General features: G+C 44.2%; 1 protein-coding gene across 2 annotated transcripts in view; it reads right to left on the reverse strand.

Annotated features, from left to right (window-relative positions):
• ABHD2 (abhydrolase domain containing 2, acylglycerol lipase) overlaps positions 1 to 10,720 on the reverse strand; it is a 103,866-nt gene extending 93,146 nt beyond the window's left edge. For both annotated transcript variants that reach the window (XM_055326284.1, XM_055326283.1), the window contains exon 1: positions 10,609 to 10,720. The gene's annotated coding sequence lies outside the window, so the exon portion shown is untranslated. The remainder of the gene's footprint in view (positions 1 to 10,608) is intronic.
• Between the last annotated feature and the right edge of the window lie 16,602 nt (positions 10,721 to 27,322).

The raw sequence follows: 27,322 nt of genomic DNA on the forward strand, positions 1-27,322 counted from the left end.
TATTCAGCTTTCTAAGCAGAGTCAATAAGTAGTCTGATGAGTGATATTACTGATAGACCCAGGAAAGGGGCTGTGTTTTCCAAATTGGGGAAAATATCCTTGGCTACATGCTACTTGGCATTTCCCATCATCTTACTATTTAGAAGGGCACATTCTTCAAGGTCATTGACAAGAGAGGGTAAGAGGGTAAGCACTTTATTTATACTATCAGAATAGAGAAAAGCATCACAGCCAAGGTATTTGGAAGCTGAGAAGTTGAAATCCACAGTGGGAACATAGTTCAGGCCACACAGGGAGCTAGCTGTGTGGAACTGGAAGCTCGGCAGGCAATGATGGACAGTAGCCTCTGGGCCAAGCATGGCCTGATGGTGGGGCAAAGGGTGTACAGGCACCACGGAAGGGTCAGAGGGCAAAGGCCCAGCAGAAAGAGGGCTTGATAGATGTTTGCTGAACAAATGAAAGGCTCTGGTGCATCACACACTCCTAGGAATACTGTGTCTCCCTCAATTTTAGAGAGAATAACATCATCATTGGATGCCTGAGAAAGTTAATAGGAAACCACATAATGCATATGGAAATTTACTAAAATGCATCATTCCACATTAAGTGAACAAAGCTAGGAAGGGAACATGCACAATACGGTGCCAGTTATATAAGAAAGAAAGAGGGGCGCCTGGGTAGCTCAGTTGGTTGAGTGTCTGACTCTTGATTTTGGCTCAGGTCTTGATCTCAGGGTCATGATATCGAGCCCTGAGTTGGGCTCCATGCTGGGTGTGGAGCCTGCTTGGGATTCTTTCTCTCCTTCTCCCTCTGCCCCTCTCTCCCTGCGTGTGCTCTCTCTCTAAAAAATAAATAAATAAATAAATAAATAAATAAATAAATAAATAAATAATAATACTACCTTTTAAAAAAGAAAAGTATTTCTGACATTTTAAACAATTGGAAATTTGAACACATAGTTCAAATTTGATTAGATAATTGATAGTAAAGAATCACTGTTACTTTTTAAAAGTGTAATGATAGTATTATAATCATGTTTAATAAAGGGATCCTTATTTTTTAGGTGATATCATGGAAATATTTACGGATAGAAGGACATGATGTTTGGAATCTACTTCCAAATTAACATGGGCTGGGGAGTGGCTAGAATAGAGGGGTCAGGAGTGGTCACTGCTGAAGCTGGTGATGGGTACGTGGGGGTTCACTGTAGGATTCTATTTCTGTATATATTTAAAATTCCCATAACAAACGCCTATAAATGAATGAATGATTATTTAGCTACATTCCAAATAGTTTCCTATAGTCACTGAGGTTCAAGTGTACGTTCAACTACAGTAACAGTCAAGACTCTTTTGTCCTTGGGATGATTATGGTAAATAATAGTCACTTATGGCAAATATGTCATAGGCTGCTCCCACTAGTGTGCAGGTCATGCAAATCTCATTAGAAAATGAACTCCAAATTTAATTCCAAAATTAGCAAGCAAAAATAACCAAAGATATTACTTTTGAAGGGCTCCCTTCCATTAATGTAGTCACTTAGTGCCGGTTGCACATACAAACAGGCTCTTTATTAAGGCAGGACCCCAATGATGCAAACTAACTCTTCATTTCAACTCAACTAATAGGGGGATCCCTGGGTGGCGCAGCGGTTTGGCGCCTGCCTTTGGCCCAGGGTGCGATCCTGGAGACCTGGGATCGAGTCCCACGTCGGGCTTCCGGTGCATGGAGCCTGCTTCTCCCTCTGCCTGTGTCTCTGCCTCTCTCTCTCTCTGTGACTATCATAAATAAATAAAAATTAAAAAAAAAATCAACTCAACTAATATTCCCAAAGTGCTCAGCACACAGGAAGGAGCTGCACATGACACATATATGACTGGAAACCTCTGTCTGCTCCACAGAGCTTAGGGCTCCTCCTATATTGGGATTCTTCAAACTCAGGTGCTAGATGCTCCCCCACCCCTGGAGGAAAATATAGTCCTGACAGATCGCCTCAGGGTTTTTATTCAATTCTTAGAGTTAAGTTACTTTTATTCAATTATTATTTATTATACTGTTTCTTAAAATGTACAAACATAAAACTCAGCATAAACTTCTTTTAGCACTTTTACAACGATGGCGACCAAGACAAATGTACAAATAAATACAAATAATACTATTCAAACACTGAAAGTCAGAATAACTACATTAATATAATGAGGCTGATGTCATTTTTTAAAAACTTAAGTTTCTTTGTTTTTAGGTAATCTCTACACCCAATGTGGGGCTCAAACTCATGACTCTGAGATCAAGAGGTGCAAGCTCTTCTGACTGAGCCAGCCAGGCGCCCCTGATGCCATCTTTCAGACCTGAAATCTGAAAGATGACATTGTCACCATGTTCCTGCCTCCTCCTGAGCAGGTCCTGTGGGTAAGCACTGGGCACAGTGTGACAGCTGCATTCTTGCATTCTTGAGCCCCCTGCTCTCTGCTGGGAGCGCTGCTGCAGCCCTGCATGGACACAGTGCTCTGTGCTATCCCTTGGCTGCCCCAATGCTACTCACCTTCTCTATGCTAAGTCCTTCTATACTTTTCTCTATAGCAGCTTACCTGGATCCAACTCATGAGAAATTCACACACAAATGGGGAGCACTGGGGCCATGTGGCTGGACCCAGGTATAATGAGGTTATCCCAGTGATCCTGGGCAAGCTTTTTAAATATTTCCAATTATTGTTTTTTTAAAGATTTTATTTATTTGTCAGAGAGAGAGAGAGAAAGAGGGAGAGAGAGAGGATGAGCACAAGCAGTGGGGAGAGGAAGAGGGAAAAGCAGACTCCTGGCTGAGCAGGAAGCCTGATGTGAAACTCAAACCCAGGTTCCTGAGATCATGACCTGAGCCAAAGGCAGACACTTAACCGACTGAGCCACCCAAGCACCCTCCAATTATTGTTAATGCAAAACCAATATGTCTGAGTGTTCTTAATTTAAGGAGAACTCAAGGAATCTCTAGAAAATATCCTTGACTTGGGATTGGGATCCCTGGGTGGCACAGCGGTTTGGCGCCTGCCTTTGGCCCAGGGCGCGATCCTGGAGACCCGGGATCGAATCCCACGTCGGGCTTCCGGTGCATGGAGCCTGCTTCTCCCTCTGCCTGTGTCTCTGCCTCTCTCTATATATGTCTCTCATGCATAAATAAATAAAATATTAAAAAAAAAAAAAAGAAAATATCCTTGACTTGGGATAGAATGTCATGGTGCTACTGGAGCAGAGAAAAAGTGCCACAGGAACACAGATGAGAAGTCACTATCTCAGAAACAATATAAGCCACCACCTGACATAGTAAATTGAGAATTTAATAAGCTTAAGCACATGCTTAAAAAGATTGATGTACAAATACACTGGAGGGTCTTGATTCCAGTGAGTGGCTAGGGTCCCAATCCAACCTCCCCTTCTCCTTGTCCTTTAGAACCACAATATGGTATTTTGGCATGAACAAATCAAGACATGGAGCATTGTCTCATATCACTCTAAGGTGTTACAACTGGGATCTATACTGTGTAGTCTATACCTCCCGAAAACACTGAGGACAGTCTATACCAAACAATGCCACAACTAAGCCAGCTGGGCTGCATGAATGGCATGGCGTACCAGAAAGAGAACAGCCAGCACTGCTTAAGGAAACTGAAAAAGTAGAAACCTCCTTGAACAGAATCCTCTTCTTCAGACACCCCCCTCCCATGCCCACCCCATGCTATGATGCCATTTCCACAGCTCAATCTTTTGATCAATCTAAATCTGTTTTTTTTTTTCAAGGTTGTTCTTTATTCTGGGACACTGACTTTCCTACATTTTTGGTGTTAAAATATCTTTTCTCAATAGATGGCAACAACAGAGGCACCTGGCTGGCTCAGTCGGTAGTGCACGTGACTCTTGATCTCGAGGTTGTGAGTTCGAGCCCTAGCACAGAGATTACTTAAAAAGAAATGAACAAGAGGGGCACCCTGGTGGCTCAGTTAAGCATCTGCCTTGGGCTCAGGTCACAATCCCTGGGTCCTGGGATCAAGTCCCATAGTGGGCTCCCTGCTCAGGGGAGAGTCTGCTTCTTCCTCTCCCTCTGTCCTGTGCTTGTTCTGTCTCTCTAGTGCTCTCTCTCTCTCAAATAAATAAAATATTTAAAAAAAAACAAAAAAGAATAACAAAAAACCAAACAAGGAGTGCTTGGCTGGCTGAGTCAATTAAGTATCCAACTGTTGATTCAGCTTGGTTCGTGATCTCAAGGTTGTGAGACTGAACCCTGCGTTGGGCTCTGCACTCAGTGTGGGGTCTGCTTGTCCCTCTCCCTCTGCTCCTCCTCATTCTCTTTCTTTTCAAATAAATAAATAAAATCTTAAAAAAATAAACAAACAGGGCGCCTGGGTGATTCAGTCAATTAAACATCTGCTTCGGCTCAGGTCATAATTCCAGGGTCCTGGGATCAAGTCCCACATCAGGCTCTCTACTCATTGGGAAGTCGGCTTCTCCCTCTCCCTCTGCCTGCCACTCCCTCTGCTTGTTCTCTCTCTGTCAGGGAAATAAATAAAATCTTTAAAAAATATAAACAAATAAATAAAAAGATGGCAACACAGGAGATGACAAGGGTTTTTTTATTTCCTTCTCTAAATAGATGAAAATTTGGCAATCCCATGTTGGACTTCCTCCTTTGTTTTTTTTTATGCTCTGACATGACTAAGGGAACGGTATACAAACACGTTTGGACTGATTGTGCACAAATGGGGCAATTTTAAAAGCTTCTTCTTCTTTTGCCCCCAGGATACTGGATAAAACATAGCTGATAAGACTACCTCCCTCTCCTATCACATACATACCACATGGTACAACTCAGTGATAATGTGGACGCCCAGCACTGAGCAAAGACCAGAAAGTAATGACTCCAGATTAGACTGGCTAACACCTTGGCAGTTCAATTTCAAAGTGACACTAAATTAGACTCAGAGCTAAATGAAAGCATGATGCAGAGTAAGGCACATTGGAAGAAAAGAGAGAAACCGAACAACAGGCAAGATTTGGGAGCCACAGAAGACCACAAGACCATGTTTAATTCAATGCATAGAAAACATAAGCACAGCCATAGAAAATTCTTTAAAAAAAAAAGATTTTATTTATTTATTTATTCATAAGAGACACAGATAAAGAGGTAGAGACACAGGCAGAAGAAGAAGCAGGCTCCATGCAGGAAGCCCAATGTGGGACTTGATCCCAGGACTCTAGGATCATGCCCTGAGCCAAAGGCAGATGCTCAACCGCTGAGCCACCCAGGCATCCTGCCATAGAAAATTCTAATGTGAGGAACCCCGAAACTCTCAGAGCTACTGTCAGAAAGCCTGGCCATACCATGTCAGGTTCAGACCTTGGAGATGGCAAAGTGACGTAGAGAATTCGGAAAATGCTTATAAGTATGACCGAAATTATATTCCCAAGTGTTGGTTTAGGAAAGGGACAGGTGGGAGAGCTGGTTTTTCCTGGGCTGAGAGAGAAGAGGCGGGGCCCTTAACAAAGCTATCCAAACAGGAAGCTGGGCAGTGAGGTATAGGGCTCCTTCCTAATGCTCTGGGGTGAAGGCAAACAGGACCAGTGCCGTGGTACAGGAGCCAGGATTAGATGTGACAGAGGCACTGACACATGTATCAAGAAGGCTGGGAGACTTCTCTGGAGACCAGAGAAAATATGGCCAGCTTTCCCTGGCAATTCCAGCACATTCTGCCCAGAGGGCAAGGTGGAAGGCCCCAGGTCCACTGCTCCTCATTTCCTAATAATCCTATTCTCCCTTCATAGGATGACCTTTTAAGAGAAGTGCTCTACATCACCTGGTCTCTTCTTAGGCTTAGAGTGACGGTATGTAGAAAAGAAACATAGTTGGCCCTAAACATCCAAAAAATGCTTTAGGATCTCCATGTAAGGCTGCTGCCTAAGTAAGACTGGTTCTTAGCATTCTTGGAAATGGAAAAGAGACATTTAAAATAGACCACCCTCATAGAAAAATGACACAGAAGCTCTCTTTCCATACTGCAGAGAAATATTAAGTGGGGGAAAAAAGCAAGGTTCCAAATGGTGTGTACAGTATGGTACCGTTTGGGTGAAAGGGAAGGGGATATTCTTGGTGAATTTGCTAATATCATTCACCTGGCATATAATATCCTGGCTGTGCACAGAACACTTCTGGAGGATGAAGAAACCAGTAACGCTGGTCGCCTCGTAAGGAACAAAACTAGGTAGCAGGAGTCAGGGGCAGACGGAGATGTATTTACTGTCTCACCTTTTGTGCCTTTCGAACATTTTCTTTCATCACATAAATGCATTACCCAGTTTTAAAATTTGAATTAAAAGCGTTAAAAGTGTTGTCAATGTAAAGTAAAAACAAAAGAGGCCTTATGCAGCAAAGGGAACACTTTGGTTGTTCCTCTGGACAGCTGTTTGCCTGGCACACAACCAGATGCTCAGTTTGTTGAACTTAATGAACCTCTACTTAAAGGCAACAAAAGAGGATCAGAAACAGGGCAAACCCACATGTTCCGGTTCTCTTGTAAGCTCTTTACCTGGCTGCTACTTCACTATGACAAGAGATCGGTAAAGGGGGCCTTGCAATGGGGTCTGGTGCCCAGGCTTCACAGGTAATAATAGATCTGATCGTCTGTCCACATCAGCCATTTTATAAAAAGAAGACATTTAATCCAAAAAACATGATGCCCTGGAACTAAGACAACAAAAATAAATATGCAGATATGAAAAATGATCCTTCAGGGAGATGATGTCAGCATGTACACAGTATTAACACAAAAATAGAAGGACAGGGGGTTACCAATGTCCATGCATGGCCAAAGAAATTGGAACATAAAAAGCTGCTATATGGGCAACCCAGGTGGCTCAGAGGTTTAGCACCGTCTTCAGTCCAGGTCGTGATCCTGGAGACCTGGGATCGAGTCCCATGTCAGGCTTCCTGCATGAAGCCTGCTTCTCCCTCTCTCTGCCTGTGTCTCTGCCCTCTCTCTCTCTCTCTGTGTGTCTCTCATGAATAAATAAATAAATAAAATCTTTTTTTTTTTTTTTAAAGCTGCTATATAAAATTCTCAAGCCAGGGGCACTTGGGTGGCTCAGTGGTTGAGTGTCTGCCTTTGGCTCAGATCATGATCCTAGGGTCCTGGGATCCAGTCCCGTATCAGGGTCCCCGCAGGGAGCCTGCTTCTCCCTCTGCCTGTGTCTCTGCCTCTCTCTCTCTGTCTCTCATAAATGAATACATAAAATCTTTAAAAATTAAAAAAATAAAATTCTCCAGCCAGATCACATTAAGAGGCATTTGAATTTCCAGGGCTCCATTCCTGGGGACAATTCACCCCAAAATGGAACAGGAAGGCTTTGATACCTCATGCTCCAGTCATCTCCACTCTCAGATTGGTCAAGGAGTACTCAAAACCCACACTGCAATAAGCACCAGAATACTATTAACAGAAGATCATAGCAGAAATTCTGCCACACGAAATTCTCTTACTTTGGAAGTCTCCCTGCTAGCGTTTTTCAACGAACCAGGATTTAGGCAAAAAAAAAAAAAAAAAAAAAAAAAAAAAAAGACAGACTCCACCCCATCTTTCATAGGATCAAAGAAATTATCTTGCATTCTGGGCAGAGGGGAACCACTATAGTCTTGGCAGGCTCTGATGGGGATTAGCAGGAAAAAGGTGACCAGCGGGACAATTAAAGAATAACAGCAAACGAGACTCCTTTCGCCGAGATGTTATAGAAAAGAAAGCAAGGTAGGGGCCCGTATGAACACACAAAGAAACTAAAACAATTATTCTAAGATGGCTGAACTCTATCGAACGTCCGAGATAAAAACCCAAAACTCAAAATTCAACTCTTAAGAAGGTGCCAGTCAATAATGGTTCGTTCTAGAAAACTCATAAAAACAGAGAAGGGAAAACCAAAGGTGACTGGCTTCCTGCCAGAAATAAAGGTAACAGGTATCTTCCAATTAAAAGAGAACTGGCCGGCAAGCTGAGAGAAGATATTTATCAAAACCATGAAGACAATAAAAGAAATGAAGCTGAAAGGAAAAAAAAAGAAAGGCAACTCTTCCAGTTGCAAGGAGAGGAAAAGCTGTTCCATTGTACTTGCCGTATCGTTTATTTCCAGCTCAAGAAGAGGAGAAAAACCGGTGAAGAAGCAACATTACCAGCAGAAATCAGTCACACACTTGTGTTCCTGCCAGGCAAGGCAGGCGCTGCTGGTGCTGCCCCTGCTCGAATGACTAAGTAACTTGCTTAAATGCATTTGACACAGGATCCTTGAACTTCCGAAAAGCACTTAATACAGTAGCTCATGAAATCTTAATCTAAAAATGTTCATCCATTTATAATCAAGCTGCATCACACTGACAAATGGGCAGGAGGGCCAAAGATATTTGGGAAGACGCTGTGAAGACTGGTATTACCAGGGACTTTGTTTATCACTTCGAGGGATTTCTTTCCCCCTTTATAAAGAGAATAAAAGAGATCTGTCATCTAAAAGCAGGTGTAATTACAAGGACTAACAAAGAAAATGAATTACACAATTCAATAAAAGAAAAAAATGTTTTAAATGCAGTGTGACTTAGAAAACTCCACAGACGTTTATGCGACAGTGAAATATGGAATATGTTTAATGAACTGGGGGCAGGAGGCAGGGGAAAAAATTAGTTCCTGATAGAAAAAGACTGCATGGTAGATATGGGGGAGGGGGAGGAGCATAAAAAGGCAACAGAACATTGTATTTGGCAAATCGGTAGTGGTTACTGTGTGCCAGGCACTGTTCTAAATGCTTCAGCTATAGGAAGTCCTGTAATCTTCAAAACAACCTTCCAATCTAAGTACCATCATTATGCCTGTTTGATAGGTGAGAAAACAGAGGCATGGAGAGGTTAGCTAACTTGCCCAAGGTTACAGCTTATCAGAAGTAGGGCTAGGACTCTAATCCAGGCACTCACACCAAAATCTGTCTGCTTCAGCTCTCTGGACTCCCTCAGAATTTAAATACTGAGAGTACAAGTAAAATACAAGTCATGCACTGGCTAAATCCAGGGTCAAGAGATCATCCCTTAGTCATAGCTCTGTGATGACCAGTGAGCCCTGTGACCACTGTGGGCCTTAGTTTCCTCACCTGTCCTTTGAAAAGACGAATTAGACAGAGCTCTAACTAAGGGATCATCAGCTCTAAAACGCCCCCCAGTCCATGCTGACCACCCACAGTCTATGACCTGGTCTGCTTTCTGACGGGTTACTCATAGATTAGTTTATCCTGAAATAGGCAGCAAGTTATGTTAAGGTTCTTTCTCTGCCTCCTGACCTTCAGAAGATTACTATGTCCTCTCCATTCAAGGCAAATGACAGACAGTAATGAAAGAGGTACTGTATGGTTTCTCTTTTGGACTCGACTTAACGCGGTTTGTAACGAAATGGCCCTCAAAAAGCTCTGGGCGCAGACCACATTAACTGTGCCAAACCTACAGTCTCTCCCAGGCCCCTCTCATGAGCCTGTTCTTGGAACCTGCCCTTGGATCTGGTTACTGGAATGCAGGTGAAATGGACACACTGGAGGGGGAAAAACAACCAAAAGAGATGAATTGCAGGGATTAAGAAATGCGGCCCAGGGTGGTTCTAATTACAGAGTTTCATGATGGCTAAATAAACCTTATCTTCTTGGTATACTCCATTCTCTTTGCTGACACCCACTCTTGAGAGTTGAAACTACAGAATTCATTATGGTGAGTTCAACACCCAGTTCGGACCTAACAGACCCCCCTGAAATAGCCTTGTCAAGCTAGGCATTAAAGGTTACGCAGAGTGCATCTGTGAGTGGAGAAGGGCCTTACAGGTGGGTCGTGCAGCCCTCCTTTGAGAGTCTTTTCTAAGCATCCCTGACAGGTGGCTGTCATCTGGCCTGTGCCTGGACACTTCCAAGGTCGAGGCACTGGCTGCCTCCCGGACAGCCGCTTGCGCTGCTGGACAGCTCTGTGGGTAAGGTTCACGAAGCGCCTAGAACAGTGCTTGGCTTGGGGCCAAGGTCAATAAGCGCGCCTCCAATTAGGTCAAAAGCTGCTTCCTTACAACTTGAATCCATCGGTCCTTGGTGCCCCCCTGGAGCCCTGAAACGCAGAGGCCTCCCGGACACCCAGAGCTGTGATCAAGCCCCTCAGCCCTCTCGTTCCAGGAGCGGATCCCGGACCTCCATCACCAGGCCTGGGTCGGCAGACCCCCTCCCCACACCCTAGAGGTCCCGGGAATGAGCACCGATGGAGGGATGGCCGGCATGGAGGCCTCGGTCGGGGATGTCCCCATCCTCGGTACCCGGGGCAGGAGCGGACAAAGGGCTTTCAGAAAGGCGTATCCCACCTGCCGCGGTCCAGGCTGCCTCCCTCCCCGCAGCCGGGCGAGCCTGCCCTCGGGACCCCCGCGGCGCCAGGTGACAGGCCCCGGAGGACCGGAGGCGCAGGCAGCGGCGCGATGGGCCGAGTCACGACGGGGACCTCGGGGCTCAGAGGTCTGGCCCGACGGATACCGGGCGCCATCCCGGCTTAGCAGAGCTCGCTCGGCCGTGGCTTTACCTGCGCGTGGTTGACTACCGCGGCCCAGCTTGCCCCCAGCCCGGCTCCTGCAGCTCCGCGGCTGCCGGCGGCACTCATGGAAACGCAGCCGGAACCCCTGGCCAGTGCAGCTCCCGCCGCTACCGGCCCCGCCCAAGCAACTGCCGCCACGCCCCTGACGACAGCTCCTGCCACGCCCCCGATACGGAACTCGTCCGCTCATTGGGCAGCCCAGCTGCTGCTCTACGAGCCCCGCGAGCTCCCTGCGCCCGGCGGGCAGCCCATTGGTTGGCGGAGCTGCTCCTCAGGGCGGAGGCGGAACCTTCGGCGAAGAGCTCCTCCACTGTTGGTTACCTTTGACGTCTTTAGCCCGTGGGCTGAGACGCTATTGGATAAGGCCGGAGGGGGCGGGGAAAAGGGAGGTGGGCTAAAGGATCGTGCTTGATGTTGATGGGGGCGGGTGCGGAGAGGGGGGCAATTGTGACTGCGAGCTTGTTTTGGGGGCTGGGTAAGGTCAGGTGTCCTGTGAGGTGGAGAGAGGGAGGCCGACTAGGTAGCTCAGCTGCAGAGTCGGCTGGCTCCAGGCCGACCCACTTACTCACCTGTTGCCCAGGATACAGCCGACGACACGGGTCGTGACCGGGGGAGAGGAGCGAGGGGAGTGAGTCACTGAGCAGCAAAAAGAGGAGAGGATGTGAGGCAGTAGCCCCTGGCTCTTTCCAGCCCGGTTAGGGCGAAGGGAAAGTGCTGGGCAGTGTGGACCTGCTCCTGTCCCACTTCCCTGGAAGCACTCAAGATGACCCAAGCCCAGGGGAGGCAGCCTGTAGGAAAGTAGCCCTTAGAGTCAGACCTGCTGTTGACTCACACTGGCTACATGGTCCTGAGCAAGTCACTTAACCTTTCTGCATGCACCTTGATTTCTTTGACTCCTGAGAGTAACAACAGTAGTTGACGAGATTAAATAAACCTGGTAAACACTGCCAGTGCCTGGCACTCAGCAGGCTTTTAATCAAGACTGGTTCCCAACCCACTCCCCTCCATGGGTCCATGGAACTAGGCCCAGTTCTAAAATTCTATGAGCCTGAAACTACTTTTGCAGTGGCATGTGCTTTACCAAGAATAGAATACTTGACTGACTTGAAATGCAACCCCTTTAAGGGTAGACAGGGCCACCCTACCAGGGCACAGTAGGGCTGGAAGAGAGAGAGAGCAGGGGTTGAGATGGGAGGAGCATTCAGTGAGAGAAGGGAAGTGGTATTTCTAGCAATGTTAATTTTTTTCCAGTACATTTCAGGATTATGACAAGGAAAAATGGAGCGTTCCTCATCCTGTTCAGCCTTCCAAGTGTCCAATGGCTCAAGTTTCATGGAGCATGACCAAACAACCCTTTGAAGGCTCATCAGCACTGAACTAGAAAACACTGCATAACATTTTCCAGGGACTCCTGAAACCCAGTCCCCATTCTGAAGGCACAGAAGTCCTAGTGTGCAAACAGAAATAGCCTCTTTGGCCTGAATTTAGCCCCAGACCCTTTGGGTCTACCTTTGAGATAAACTTCACTCAAGATATTCCAGGTGGAGGAGAATCCTTTGCCAATGGTGTATTTTTCAGTCAGTTGCCATGTTACCTTAAAAAAAAATTGCACCTCAGCTATTTGTTCCTCTATATTATTTTCCAGCTTGAAAAAGAAAAACCCAGGCTTCAGTAGGACCCCCGAGATTCTGACTCTCGTGTTAACACAGTTTGGGCCACCAATAAAGAGCTAGCTTGCTTTCTTCCTTTCTTTCTGTCTTTCTTTTATTTTTAAAGATTTTATTTATTTATTCATGAGAGACACAGAGAGGCAGAGACCTAGGCAGAAGGAGAAGCAGGCTCCCTGCGGGGAGCCTGATACAGCACTTGATCCCAAGACCCTGGGATCACAACCTGAGCCAAAGGCAGACGCTCAACCACTGAGCCACCCAGATGCTCAAAAAAGAGCTTTAGATCTGTTGCCAGTTGTGTGTGTGTGTGTGTGTGTGTGTGTGTGTGTGTGTGCACGAATCTGGGTGCATGCACATGCGTGAAGGCACACTTCTTTCTGCTCCAGTTTTCCAATTCTTATGTCTTTAAATAGTGCTGCTTGGTGGCCATACAATGTCTGCACAGGTGCTGAGGAAACTGGCCTGGCCCCATACAGGTCTACTCCTGCTTGTGTTTGCTAAAGCAAACTGAGATGTCGTGTTAGGTCCGGCACGGCATTAAAGTGGCTCCTGAGATCTGGGAAGATTACTCCACTTGATTCAGAGCCACAGAAAGCAACTGTTAGGAGTAGACTGCTCTACTGGATGGATTTTTTCTCATCCAAGTCAGGGGCATAGCTTTAGCCAAGAGTTCCAGAAAGGGACATTCATCCCATTCAGGAATTCTAAAACAAAATTGCATCACAAAGGCTCAAAAAGATGCACAGAGGGGAACCTGGATGGCTCAGTTATGTTTCAGACTCATGATTTCCATTCAGGTAGTGATCTCAGGGTCAGGAGGTCGGGCTCTGTGCTGGGTATGGAGCCTGCTTAAGATTTTCTCTCTTGCTCACCCCATGTGCACCCACCCCCCAAAAGATGCACAGAACGAGCCCACTTAGAGTCTTTCTCTAAAGTGATCATTTTTAAGTCCCTCAGAAGTGGTAATCACAGAATTCAGGATTTGTTTTCATATACACTTTATTTTTAAAATAATTTTAGATTCAGAATGCCTGGCTGGCTCAGTCAGAAAAACATGTAACTTTGATCTTGGTATTGTGAGTTTGAGCCCCACACTGAGTGTAGAGATTATTTAAGTAAATAAAATAAAATAAATAGTTTTAGACTCATAGCAAAATTGGGCAGAAAGTACAGATAGTTCCCATTTATCTGTCCCCTCAGCAAAGGTAGTATGATTTTTTTTAAGATTTTATTTAACAGTGAGAGAGCACATGGGTGGAAAGAGGGACAGAGGGAGAAAAAGAGAATCTCAAGCAGACTGCACTGAGCACAGAGCCCAAGGTGGGGCCCAATCTCACAACCTTGAGATCATGACCTGAGCTGAAATCAACAGTTGGACACTCAACCAAGCCACCCAGGCACCCAGGATTATTACTTTTTTTAGTATTTATTTATTTATTTGAGAGGCAGAGCATGAGTGTTTGTGTGTAGCAGCAAGGGGAGAGGGAGAGAGAGAATCTCAAGCATACTCCCCTTGAGTGTGGGGCTGTTGTGGGGGCTTGATCCCACAACCCCAACATCATGACCTGAACTGAAACAAAAAATCAGATGCTCAACTGACTGAGCTGCCCAGGTGCCCCACAGGCAGGATTACTCTTATTAGCAATATCTACAGCTGGTGAAATTTTTCCTTTAGAATATCCTTACCAAAAGAGGAAGGTTCCCAGGACTGAGTTAAGGTTTTTGAGACTAGACCTCATCACCATAGTCTATGAGAGGGAAATGGGAATGGATTTGGCTAACAAAACAGTGCTAAAAACTGCAGCCTGGGTGTTCATGAAATATCTCAGAAGGTCTAAGAGCCTTAGCTCTCAGGAGGCAAAGTTTGCTGCTTTCTTTTTACACCCAGTGCTGCCTATGTAAAGTCTAGGAAAGGAGGTCGGAGTTCTCTATGGTCAGGCTTCCTGGCTACCTTCTCATTGTTAATGGAGATGAAGTTTGTTTAGAAGTTCTAAGCCCCAGTATGCAATAGTTGCATCAAGACAAACTATGATGAAATTCAAGGGTTTGGCTTGTTTTGTTATTGGAAAAATCTTCCCACTGGCTGTTTAAAATAGTGATGAATATAGTAAGTTTATGTTTTAGGCTGCTTTCTTAAACCTTCATGTGAAGTTGTCTATAAAAAATGCATAGTGTGGGGGCACATGGGTGGCTCAGGCAGTTAAGCATCTGTCTTCAGCTCAGGTCATGATCCCAGGGTCTTGGGATCAAGCCCCACATTGGACTCCTTGCAGGTGGGGAACCTGCTTCACCCTTTCCCCCTTCTCATGCTCTCTCTCACTATCTCTCTCAAATAAATTTAACAAATCTTTTAAAAATGCTTAGGGTGGTTTTATGCGCAGGAGAGTCTGGGTTTATGCCTATTGCTGTGGAGAATTTTTAATAGTGCCCCTCTTTCATCTCAAATAGTCTCAGTTTGGATGATAAACAATACAGTAATATTTACACTTACATACACAGGACCCAGCACTAAAAATGCTCATAAAGTGCACTCACAGACACACAGGTGAAAAGTGGTTTCAGCCTTATAATCAGATACAGAGTATCAGACAGGTGGTTGGCTAAAGAAGACTTCTTAGTCACCATGCATTCCTCTTCTTGACGTCATCCTTAATTACAGTAATAAAAATTGAGTTCTTCATGCTATCAACTCGAAAGGAATCAATAAAACTTGTGCATTAAATAATTGTATCACACACCCTTTCCTGTGTAATTTCATGTTATTGAGCTATTTTAAAGCTGTTTACATCCTACCAAGATCCCTATTTTGTTTTTCTATATATTCGAATTAGCAATAGAGTAAATATTTTTATTGCATAGGACATATAGTACTAATGAGATAACCAGAACAATAAATCAAAGTCCCATCTTAATATAGGACAAATGCTTGAAAAGATACCAAAGAGACTGAGCAGTAAGCAATAAAGCATAATCAACAAAGTGAATAATTATGCAGAGGAGAAAACAATTTCTTCTGATTTAGATTCTTACAGATTTGAACTAGGCCTCGAGAAGGTCTATGGGGCTGAAGTTGGGGTGGGGCTGGGGTGGCATTCCCAGTAGATGAGGACAACAGGAACAGAGGCCTCGAAGTGGAAAAATACAAGTTGTTTTGTCTGGAGCAGAGTCCAAGTGGAGAATCAGCAGGAGTGAAGATGTAAAGGGTAGACAGGGCTGGGGATGAATGGTAGTTAATGCCTTCATCTGAGTTCATGCCTTCATCTCAGCTGCCTGAGTGTTTGGACATCCTACCACAGTCCATAGCATGCTCCAGGCATCTGCAGATTGCCTTCATAATTTTGAACCTATCTCTTTATCACCTGGTTGTTAATAGTTTCATTAAATTCACCCACTTTTTAAATTAAATACCTTCTCCAGCCTCATACAGAATTAGTAGTTCTCAACCAGGGGCAAGTTCACCACCAACCAGGGACATTGGCAATATCTAGAGACATTTTTTGGTTGTCACAACTGCAGGGAGTGCTGCTAGCATTTAGTAGGTAGATGCCAGGGATGCTGCTGAAAGGACAGCCTCCACAACAAAGAATTATCTGGCCCCAAAGGTCAGTAGTGCTGAGGTTGAAAAAACTGTGCACACCTAAGCAATAATATCAGTGATATTACCAGCTTGATGTGCTTATATTTGGTTCTACTTTACATGAAAATAATTTTACAACTATTAAATTTTAAAATGTTCTTCCTAGAGGACACCTGGGTGGCGCAGTCAGTTAAGTGTCTGCCTTCAGCTCAGGTCATGATCTCAGGGTCCTGGGATGGAGCTCCGCATCCGGGTCCCTGCTCAGTGGAGAGTCTGCTTCTGCCTCTCCTTCTGCCCTTCCCCCTGTCTGTGCTCTCTCTCAAATAAATAAAATCTTTTAAAAAATAAAATAAAATGTTCTTCTTCATGCTACTTGATTCAAACAGATATTTGTACACCCATGTGTACTGCAGCATTATTCACAATAGCCTAAGGGTAAAAACCCAACTGTCTATTGATGAATGAATAGATAAACAAAGTGTAGCATATAGACACTATGGAATATTATCCAACCTTAAAAAGGAATTAAATTCTGAAACATACTATATCAGAGGTGAACCTTGAAGACATTATGCTAAGTGAAATAAGCCAGTCATAAAAGGACAAATGTTGCAAGATTCCACTTATATGAAGAACCTAGAGGAGTCACAGTCATAGGGACAGGAAAATAGAATAGTGCTACTAGGCACTGGGAGAGGGGGTGATGGGTAGTTATTTAAAGGGTACTGAGTTTCTGTTTTGCAAGATGAAAAAGTGCAGGAGCTGGAGGGTGGTGATGATTGTATAACAATATGAATGTATTTAATATCACTGAATTGTCCATGTAAAAGTGATTGAGAAGGGGGACGCCTGGGTGACTCAGAGGGTTAAGTGTCTGCCTTTCACTTGGGTCCTGATCTCTGGATCTTGGGATTAAGCCCCATGTCAGGCTCCCAGCTCAGGGGGGGAGTCTGCTTTTGCCTCTTTCCCCTATTCATGCTCTCTCTCTCTCACTCTCTCAAGTGAATAAATAAAATCCTTAAAAAAATAAATAGTAAAGAAAATAAAAGTGGTTGATAAGGTAAACTCACCACACATTCCTCCACAATAAAAAAGCTTTTTCTCAAGATCACCTATAATACATTTCAACCCACTTTCAAAAACATGAGACCTAGCTCACAATAGATGGTAACATTTGTTGAATGAAATGGAAAGGAGTTAGATTCATCTTCTTCTAAGTCAAAGGAAGCAATTGAAGAACATGAGCTTTAGAAGCAGAAAAATCTAAATTTAAATCCAGGCTGTGGCATTTGTTGGTTGTATTCTCTCTAGAAAGTGAACTAACACTTTGAGTCTTGATTTCTTCATCTATACTATAAAGAAAACAACCTTCATCTCATAATGTTGAAAAATGACATAATGTGTGTGAAATGCTTAATTACAGTACCTAGTAGTATATTGTATGTGCTCTATGAGCGATAGCTATTGCTATTATCATGATTATTTTTTTAACAGCTTTATTTATCGCATATAATGCAATTTACCTATTTTAAAGTACGCAATTTGGGCACCTGGGGGCTCAGTTGTTTAAGCGTCTGCCTTTGGTTCAGGTTATGATCTCAGGGTCCTGGGATCAAGCCCCACATCAGGCTCCCTGCTCCCAGGGAAGTCTGCTTCTCCCTCTCCCACCACCCTCTCATTCTCTCTTTCTCTCTCACCCATTCTCTGTCAAAAAAAATAAATAAAATATTTTTTTAAAAAGTGTATAATTCAATGGGTTTTTGTATATTTACAGAGTGTGCAACTATCATCATGGTCAATTTAGAACATTTTTATCATCCAGAAAGAAAAACCTGCCCACTATATCCCCCAAACATAACCTTCACCAGCTCTAGACAACCCACTCATTTACTTTCTGTCTTGACAGGCTTACCTATTCTGTATGTGTCATATAGATGGAATCATACAGTATATGGTCTCTTATTAAGTGAAAGACTGGCTTCTTTCACTTAATATTTTCAAGGTTCATCCACATTGTAGCATATATCCATATTTTATTCCTTTCTTTTAAATCGAGTTATATATTCTAGATACAAGTCCTTTATTGGATACATGATTTGCAGATACTTGCTCATGTTCTGTGAAGTGTCTTTTCATATTCTTAATGGTGGCCTTGGAAACACAAGTTTTTAATTTTGATGAAGTCAAGTTTATCTATTTATGTTGGTGCTTTTGTTATCATATTAAGAAAGCTTTCCCTAATCCAAGATCTGTGAGGATTTACTGCTGTATTTTCTTCTAAGAGTTTTCTAGTTTTAGCTCTTATGTCTAGGTCTATGACTTATTTTGAGCTAACTTTTGTGTCATGTAAGGAAGACACCCAACTGCATTCTTGTGCATGTGAATGTCCAGTTGTCTAGAACCATTTATTGAAAAACACTTCTTTTCCTGTTGAATATCACACTTGTCAAAAATCAGTTGGCCAGAGATGTATGGGTTTCCTTCTGTGTTCTCAATTCTAGTTCTCTGATCTATATGTCTCTCATTAAGCCAGTGTTATACTGTCATGATCACAGTAGTTTTTGTGGTAAGTTTTAAAAAATTAGTTAAGTGTGGGTGCTCCAACTTTATTCTTTTTCAAGGTTGTGTTGCCTCTTCCAGGTCCCCTAATGAATTTTAAACTTCAGTTATTGAAGTGTCCTGACTCCAGAACTTCCATTGGTTCTTTTATAAATTTTCTTTACTGAGATTCTCTCCTTAGTGAGACACTGTCATCAGACCTTCTTTTTACCACTTTAAACATGGTTTCCTGTATTTCTTTGACCATATTTGTAACAATTGCTTTGAAGTCTTTGTTTGCTAAGTCTGACATCTGAGCCCCCTCAAAGGCAGTTTCTGATATCTGATTTTTTTTCTTGTATATAGGTCATACATTCCTGTGTCTTTGCGTGTATCATAATTTTCTTTGAAAATGGCATATTTGAGGTAACTTTCAATATAGGTTCCTTCCCACTCTGGGGTTTGTTGCTGTTATTTGCTTGCTAACTTGTTCAGTGACTTGGCTGGACTATTCTAATAGTCAATTCCCTCATAGCATGCACTCAGATGTTACTCCTGAGAGGGTACAGCCTTGGATATGTGTCCTGTCTCTCTGGGATGACAGTGGTCTTAACAAGACTTGTCTCCTGCGGCACCTGGGTGGCTCAGTCAGTTAAGTGTCTGACTTTGGCTCAGGTCATGATCTCAGGGTCCTGGGATGGAGCCCCTTGTCAGCAGGGAGTCTGCTTCTGTCTCTCCCTCTGGCCTCCCTCTGCTTGTGCTCTCTCTTTCAAATAAATAAATAAAATCTGAAAAAAACTTAAACCAACAAGACTTTGTCCCTTTACCTGATTTCTCTGTTAACTTGTCTGCCTCCTGTAGTATCTCACATCTAATTGTTAGCCTCCACCAGCTGCTGGCTGGTTATTTCACTGGGTTTAACATTGTCTTGGGTGTACACTGCTCCACAGTCTTGTCGAACTAAATCTAAGCCCCTTTCCAGGGGTAATCTTCAAGGTTTATTCCATCCAAGAGGGCTCTCTACAGCTGTCTCCTTCCCTGATTCTAATTTACATCTAGCCAGTTGGCAGTTTAACTTCTTGCTCAAATGGAGCTCCCAGACTCCTTTTAGCTGTTTACCAACAAAATTTCCATTGTTTTCAAGAATACCTTATGCTTGAAGTTCTCCACATTGTATTCCAAATAAAGTCAGTTTCCATGGAGGTGAGCTTTGGAGATCTCTGTTCTTATGACTTGCTGCTTCTCCTAGGCAAAACCACTGCTCCAGAACATGAAGAGTGTGGGCAGGCACAATGATCTTCTTATCTTGGTGTGATAACAATGCTTTATGAACAGAGTGCTGGACAAGGGCAGTAGCCTCTAGTCTTGTCAGCTTGCCTTCTCCCCATAGAATCTCTACCCTGTGAGCAAGCTGGGGCAAAGGTGATTGAGGCCATAGTTTTTCAGCCTGTTACACCTAGGATAGAGATTATGACTTACGAGTGGGAGGTGGGTAGAGGCAATGAGCACCAAACCTCTCAGCTAATCTTTCTTGGAATAGAGCATTTGCAACATGAAGCTGGAGGGGATGAGAAATGCTGGAAACCTGCCCTTCTGGGGGACACTACTGAGAACTGAGGGAGGTGGTATCCCTGTGTTCTTGACTTCACCTGCCCCGAGTGGAGCTTCCACCATGCTGAGCTGGGACTGGAGAGAGGGAAGGAGAAGCTTGAGGCTCACATGTCACTGACTCTCACTGCTCTTACCTAGATTTAGTGAATTTTCTTGAATAAAATTTCTTAATTTGCTGTGTGCTCTTAAGACAATTTTCAGAGACTGTGAATTGTTATGGTTTTGGTTTTGATTTTTCAAAAAATTTTCACCAAAAAAAATTTTTTTTCACCAGTTATGGTTGTTTCACTGTAAAGAGGGTTTATGGAGCAACTCATGCCACCATTCCAGAAGTCAGGTGCTCTGTTGTGATTATTTATCGTGAGGCACTACTTTTGTTTAGTTAGTCTGGAGGCAGTGTTCAGGGTAATGATGATTTAGGAGAGATTGCTGTCAAGTAGAAGAGGCAGCAGGCTACTGTACTGGTTCAGGTGTAAAGTGATAAATGTCTGAATGTGACAGAGAGAGTAAAAAGGACAAGAGTGGTGTGGGTACGGCCAGATTCATCAGGACCTCTCTGCAGAATAAATGTGGGGTGCGGGGGTGGGGAGGGAAAAGTCAGAGAGGACACCAAGGTGATTCTAATATGGAAGAGGATGGGCGAGTCTGATGTAGATCTCTTGAGACCGTGGTAACAGATCTATTTGAGGGAAAGGGCAAATAGCGCATTGTGACCAGAAAACTAGGACTGGAGAGTAGGTGAAAGGTCAAGCTTTGTAGGCAAGGAACTTTGCAATGTTGCCCACACACAAGATAGCAGAAGTCATGAGAATAGATAAGTTCCAGAGAGAGAGAAAAGCAAACCAGGTCACCTTAAATGTGAGAGAACAGAACTTCTAGCAGGCAGGAAAGAGGGAGATTGAAAAGTCATCACAAAAAAGGTAAAAATAATGAAAGCTAACACTTATTAACCCTTACTAGGAGCCAGGCATTGTTTTTGTAGCTTGACATGTTTTCTTCCATTTAATCCTCACAGTAATGCCACAGGGTTCGTATTCATTATCCCCATTTTTCAGATCAGAAAACTAAGACTAGAGAGTTGAACTAATGGGTTTAAGGTCACATGGGTGGTATGTAATAGAGTCCAAATTAAAACCTAAGCAGTGAAGAACATAACATTCATTCCCAAGTGTGCACCCCAGAAAAAATGTGCATACACCAGTGTTCATGGTGGTACTATTTGTAATTTCCTAAGACTATAAATCAGCCCTCATGTCCATCAACATTGTAGCATCTTCATATTCAATGGAATATTATACAGCAGTGAAAATGAAAACCCATTGCTAGAAGCAACAACATGGACATAATGTGGAGCAAAAGAAGCCAGTCACAATTTCTATTGTATGATTCTATTTATTGTGTGAGTCTACTTATATTGAGGCAAAATGAATCTATAGTGTGAATGAGTCAGGTCACCTCTGCGGGGTAGCAGAGACCAGGAGAGGGCATGAGGAGGAGGTCCAGTAATGTTTTGTTTCCTGAGCTGGGTGGGGGTTACACAGGTGTGTTCACTTATGAAAATTCACCAGGCTGCACACTTAAAATTCATGTGCTTTTCTGTGGCTAGCTAACACTTCACTACAAAGTCTCCTAAAACAAAAGAAAGCTGTGTGATTTGAGGAAATACCCTTTTAACCACAGAGCTGTCAAGATGGCAGCTGTCCTGTTTCCTCTTCAATGAATGAAATGCAAAGAAAAATGCAGAGAGGATTCCATAAAATTGTACATTTAAAAGAAGTTTAAGAAGCTATTTTTTTTGACCAGATGCAACATATGGGACTTGTGAGCATCGTTATTAAAACAACTGGAAAAAAAATCAAAATAATGAAACAAAAACAAAACAAAACAAAACAAAAAACAAAATAATGAAACAATCAGAGACTTTGAACACATTGCATCTCGGATAACTTTAAGGTATTGTTGATTTTAGGTATATTAATTGTATTCTGATGGTTTTTTAAATGCTTTATATTCCAGAGGTACATAGTGACATGTTTATGAGTCAAATGATGTAGCACTGGGATTTGCTTCAAAAAGGCATCTGCCTCTGGCTCAGGTCATGGTCCTGGAGTCCTGGGATCAAGCCCCACGTCAGGCTCCCTGTTCAGTAGGGAGTCTGCTTCTCCCTCTCCCTCTGCTCCTCCTCCCTGTTCGTGCTCCCTCTCAAATAACTAAATAAAGTATTTTTTAAAAATACATTTTTAAATAAGAAGGTTTTTTTTTTAAAAGATTCTATTTATTTATTTGAGAGAGAGAGAGAGAGAGAGAGCACAAGCAGAGGGAAAGAGAGAGAGAGAGAGAAGCAGACTTCCCACTGAGCAGGGAGCCTGATGAAAGAATTGATCCCAGGACCCTTGGACCAGGACTGGAGCCGAAGGCAGACACTCAACCGACTAAACCACTCAGGCACCCCAAATAAAAAGGTTTTTTTAAAAAGAAGAAAACTAACATTCAGGGTGCCAGCAAAGTAATTGATTTCCATGGCTCCATATTTTTAAGTTTGTTTCTCCACTGAGATGGAGAGATCGCAGGTACCCGATTATGGATACGAAGGGAGGAGGGAATGTTCTTGCAATGCCCATGGCTATGGTTCTATTTCTCCCCGCACTGATCCACTGGAATGGTTCTGGCACAGGTCACCATGACTCCCCCCACTCACTGCCACACCTACCAGTTGGTTTTCATTTCCCCCTACTTGACTTCTTGGTAGCCTGGGATTCTAGTGGCGGGCACCTCTGCTCTCTTCTTCCTCCCTGTTAGCCTACACTACAGACCTTTCTTCCCGAAGCTGACTCAGCCATGTGTTCTAACCTCAGGCCTCCACCTTTCTACCCCATACACTCTTCTCAAGTACTTTCATCTCCTCCATGTAGCTCAAGTTCCTGCCAGGCTGTCTTCCTAAAATGCAATATTGATCACTTGACCCCCTTGTTAAAACCCAGGAGCCGCTTCCCATTCCCCAGGGACCATGTTCTACCATTTCTCAGAGGCACAGAAGGACTTTCAGTATCTCTTTGAACTCCACCTCCTTTCCAACTACCTCCCAGTCTTCCTCCTTCCATTCCCCTTCACACCTTCTATGTCCACCTGTTACATCACCAACACTTCTGGAATGTGCCATGCTATTTCTTGCTCCCATACCTTTGACTCCATCTGGAATACCCACCGATACACTACCTCACCTGGAAAACTCTACTCATCCTTTGGGACTCTGCTACAGGGCCATTTCACGTGTAAAGTCTTTCCTCATCTTCCTGTGGAGTTCATTCATTCAGTCAATCATTTATTAATTCATTCAAAAGATATTTATGCTCAGGGCCCTATGCTAAGGTTGGGTGCTGAGGTCAAGAACCCACAGGGACACCTGGATGGCTCAGTAGGTTAAGTGCTTTTGGCTCAGGTCATAATCCCAGGGTCCTGTGGTCAAGCCCTGGGTCAGGCTCCCTGCTCAGCAGAGTCTGCTACTTACTCTTCTTCTGCCCCTCCCCCTTCTCAAAATAAATAAAACTAAAAAAAAAAAAAGAAAGAAAGAAAAAGAACCCACATAGTTCACACTTTACATCAAGGCTCTTATCTCACCAATAGTATTGACTTATTTGTATAATAGCCAGTCTTACACTTACACCCCACCCCTTGAGGTCAAAGATGGTGACTTACTCATCTTTATACCCCAGTGATAGTAAGCACTAAATACGTTTGTTCAGTTGAATTGAAGGAGAGCAGTCACTGAGAAAAGGCCTTTGGGTTTGACTATCCAAACACTCTTAATAGTCTTTGGGTGTCTATGGAGTAAAGTTCAGGATCAAGGGTGGACAGAAGGGCAGCCCCTGTGGCGTAGTGGTTTAGCGCCGCCTGCAGCCTGGGGTGTGATCCTGGAGACCCGGGATCAGGTCCCACGTCGGTCTCCCTTCATGGAGCCTGCTTCTCCCTCTGCCTGTGTCCCTGCCTCTCTCTCTCTCTCTTTCTATGAAAAAAAAAAAGGGGGGGGGGGACAGAAGAAGCTCTTTCCCTCTTGGAAACAAGAGGGCAGCAAGATTGAGTGATGAGGGTGTTCAGAGTATTTTAAAAGGCATTGGGAAGAGCAAATAGGAAATAGAATTCAGCTGCTGGTAAGGGGTGCCTGGCTGGCTCAGCAGATGGAGCCTATGACTCTTGATCTTGGGGTTGAGAGTTCCAGTCCTACATTGGGTGTAGAGATGACTTAAAAACAGAATCTTTTCTTAAAAGGAAAAAAAAAGGATGCTAGTGAGAGGAGGCAACCATTCATTAACAAAATGACAAAGGAGACAAGGTTTGCTTTTTTTTGGTTGTGGGTGGGATGGGAAGGTGGGCCTTGGACAGGCCCAGAGACAGCATTGATGAAAAGGCGGAGTAGTCATTGTGGTCCCCTGGTGTGCCTGTGTCAAACTACATTCTTTGCATCTTTTCTTTTTAAGTTCATTTTTATTTATTTTTAAGTAACCCCCATGCCCAAGGTTGGGCTCGAGCTTACAACTCCGAGATTGAGAGTTGCATGCTCTCCCAACTGAGCCAGCCAGATGCCCCTGTCTTCATTTTTACTTAATCCTCACAGTATTTGTATTTGGGTGAAGAGATTGGCTCAACATATGTCAGTGACTCTCCACCCTGTCTACACATCAGAATCACCAGAGGAACTTGTAAAAACATGGTTCTGGGTCTCTTGGCTTTTCTGGTTTAATCTGATCTGGGATAGAACACTGGTATCTGAATTTTTGAAGTCCTTCAGGTGATTCTGTTGTACAGTCAGAGGGAGAGCAAACAAGGAATCTGTCAGTGCACTTGCTGGGATGGAATTTAACTCCTGTGGCCTGATTCCTAAGCCTACACATTCCCCCTAGAGCTGTGGTTCTCAATGTGTGGTCTCTGGAATGCTTCTAGCAAGCGGAGACCCACTTACTTGTTAACCTACTAAATCAGAACTCTGGGGGTGGAGCCCAGCAATCTAGTTTGACAAGCCCTCCACGGAGCTCTGATGTTCATTCAAGTTTGAGAAGACTGGAAGACTTGCTCCACAAATGTGCAGCATCAGCATCAGCTGGGAGCCTGTTAGAAATGCAGAACCTTAGGCCCTATCCCACACTGACTAAATAAGAATCTGTGTTTGGCAAGACCCTTGAGTGCTTCATACGTGCATTTAAGTTGGACAAGCACTACCTTAAACCAGTAGCTCCCAAATGTGGCAAACGGAATTAACTCAGGAGCTTTTTGTTTGCAAGTACAAATTCCCAGCGCCCCTGGCTCAGTTGGAAGAGTATGCAACTCTTTGTCTTGGGGTCATGAGTTCAAGCTCATGGGTGGGGTGTAGAGCTTACTTAAAAAAAAAAAAAAAAAAGGATACAGATTCCTGCTTTGCCTCTGAGAAAACACCAAATGGTGGATGGTGCTGGCCCTGTGGTTGGGCCTTGGCAGGAGGCCCTGGCGGCTTCCACAGAGGCTTTGGCAGCAGCACGCAAGGCAGGGTCTCTCCCCAGAGCTGAAAGAGTCAAGGCCGGGCACCAAGAGTGGATCCCTATCACCATGTTGGGTCAAGGACACAAAGATCAGGTCCCTGGAGGAGATCTATCTCTTCTCCCTGCCCATAAAGGAATCTGAGATCTTTCCTGGGGGAAAGACTGACTCTTTCCTGGGGGCATCCCTCGGATGAGACCTTAAAGAATATGCCTGTGCAGAAGCAAACCCTGTGCTGGCCAATGACCAGGTTCAAGGCATTTGTTGCCTTCAGAGATTACATTGGTCTGGGTGTTCAGTGCTCCAAGCACGTAGCCACGGCCACCCATGGGGCCATCATCTTGGGCAAGCTTTCCATTATCCCTGTGTAGTGAGGCTACTGGGAAAACAGGATGATCAAACCTTATAGTGTCTCATGCAAGGTGACTAGCTGCTGTGCTCTGTGCTAGTGCGCCTCATCCCCAACACCAGGGGCATGGCACTGTCTCAGCCCTTGTGTCCAAGACGCTACTGATGATGGCAGGTGTTGATGATGGCTACCCCTCAGCCAGGGGCTTCATTGCCACCATGGGCAACTTTGCCAAGACCCCTTTTGATGCCATTCCCAAGACCTACAGAAAGAGACTGTGTTCACCAAGGCTCCCTATCGGGAATTCACTGACATCTTGTAGAGACCCACACTGAGGAGTCTCCTTGTGGAGGGTCCAGGCTCCATCTGTGACCACCACATAGTTTTATACATGAAAAATGAAAATGAATTAAAGCCTCATAAAAAAAAAAATAGGGGCTCCTGGCCGGCTCAGTTGGTAGAGCATGCAACTCTTGATCTCCGGATCATGAGTTCAAGCCCTGTGTTGAGTGTAGAGATGACTTAAAAAAAATAAGCGGTGCTTGGGTGGCTCAGTCGGTGAAGCCTCTGTCTTCAGCTGGGGTCATAGACTCCAGGTCTGGGACTCCCGCTTGGGGCTCCCTGCTCTGCCCGGAGTCTGTTTCTCTCTCTCCTTCTGCCTCTCTCCCCTGCTTGTGTGTGCTCTCTCTTGCAAATAAATAAATAAATACATAAAATCTTTAAAATAAAATAAAATCTTTAGAAAAAAATAAAATGAAAAAAAAAAACCCCACAAATATTAAGTACAAATTCTCTAGGTATCCCACTCAGGTTTCAAATTCATTAGGTTTGAGGTCATGCCTAGGTCCCTTCTTTAAACACCTCCCCCCTCCATAAATCTGATGATCAGTTCATTTTAGGGACTATTCCATTCCATGATGCTGCCTCTCTGCAGAAGAAGGAATTTTCTGAGTATTTATTCTTATTTTTAAAAAAGATTTTATTTATTTGAAAGAGAGAGAAAGAGAGCAAGCTGGAGTAGGGGACAGCAGAGGGAGAGGGAGAAGCAGGCTCTCCGCTGAGCAGGGACCGGAGGTGAGGCCTGACCCCAGATCCTGACCTAAGCCTGAGGCAGATGCTTAACGGACTGAGCCCCCCCAGGGGGCCCTCATTATAATTATTTTAAATAGTAACATGTCTAAATTTTCGGGACAAGAACTGAGGCTCCTCAGTCACCCCAAACCTCTCTTCTTCTTTGCCAAGAACCCACATGATGGCAGGAGTGGAGTAGAAGCTGCAGAGGACCTTCCGCAGAGTCACCCACCGCGGGCGGCAGGTTGCGTGGACCTGGACCGCCGGCCTGGACCCGTCCCACCAGCGGCTGCGGCTCACCGCGCCTCCCGGTGGTGGTGGTGGAGGCAGCACTCCCAGGGGTTCCCCTGACCCCCTAGGTGCTGAAGGAGCACTCGT

Source organism: Nyctereutes procyonoides, unplaced genomic scaffold (genome assembly GCF_905146905.1).
Source record: "Nyctereutes procyonoides isolate TBG_1078 unplaced genomic scaffold, NYPRO_anot_genome, whole genome shotgun sequence".
Taxonomy (NCBI): domain Eukaryota; kingdom Metazoa; phylum Chordata; class Mammalia; order Carnivora; family Canidae; genus Nyctereutes; species Nyctereutes procyonoides.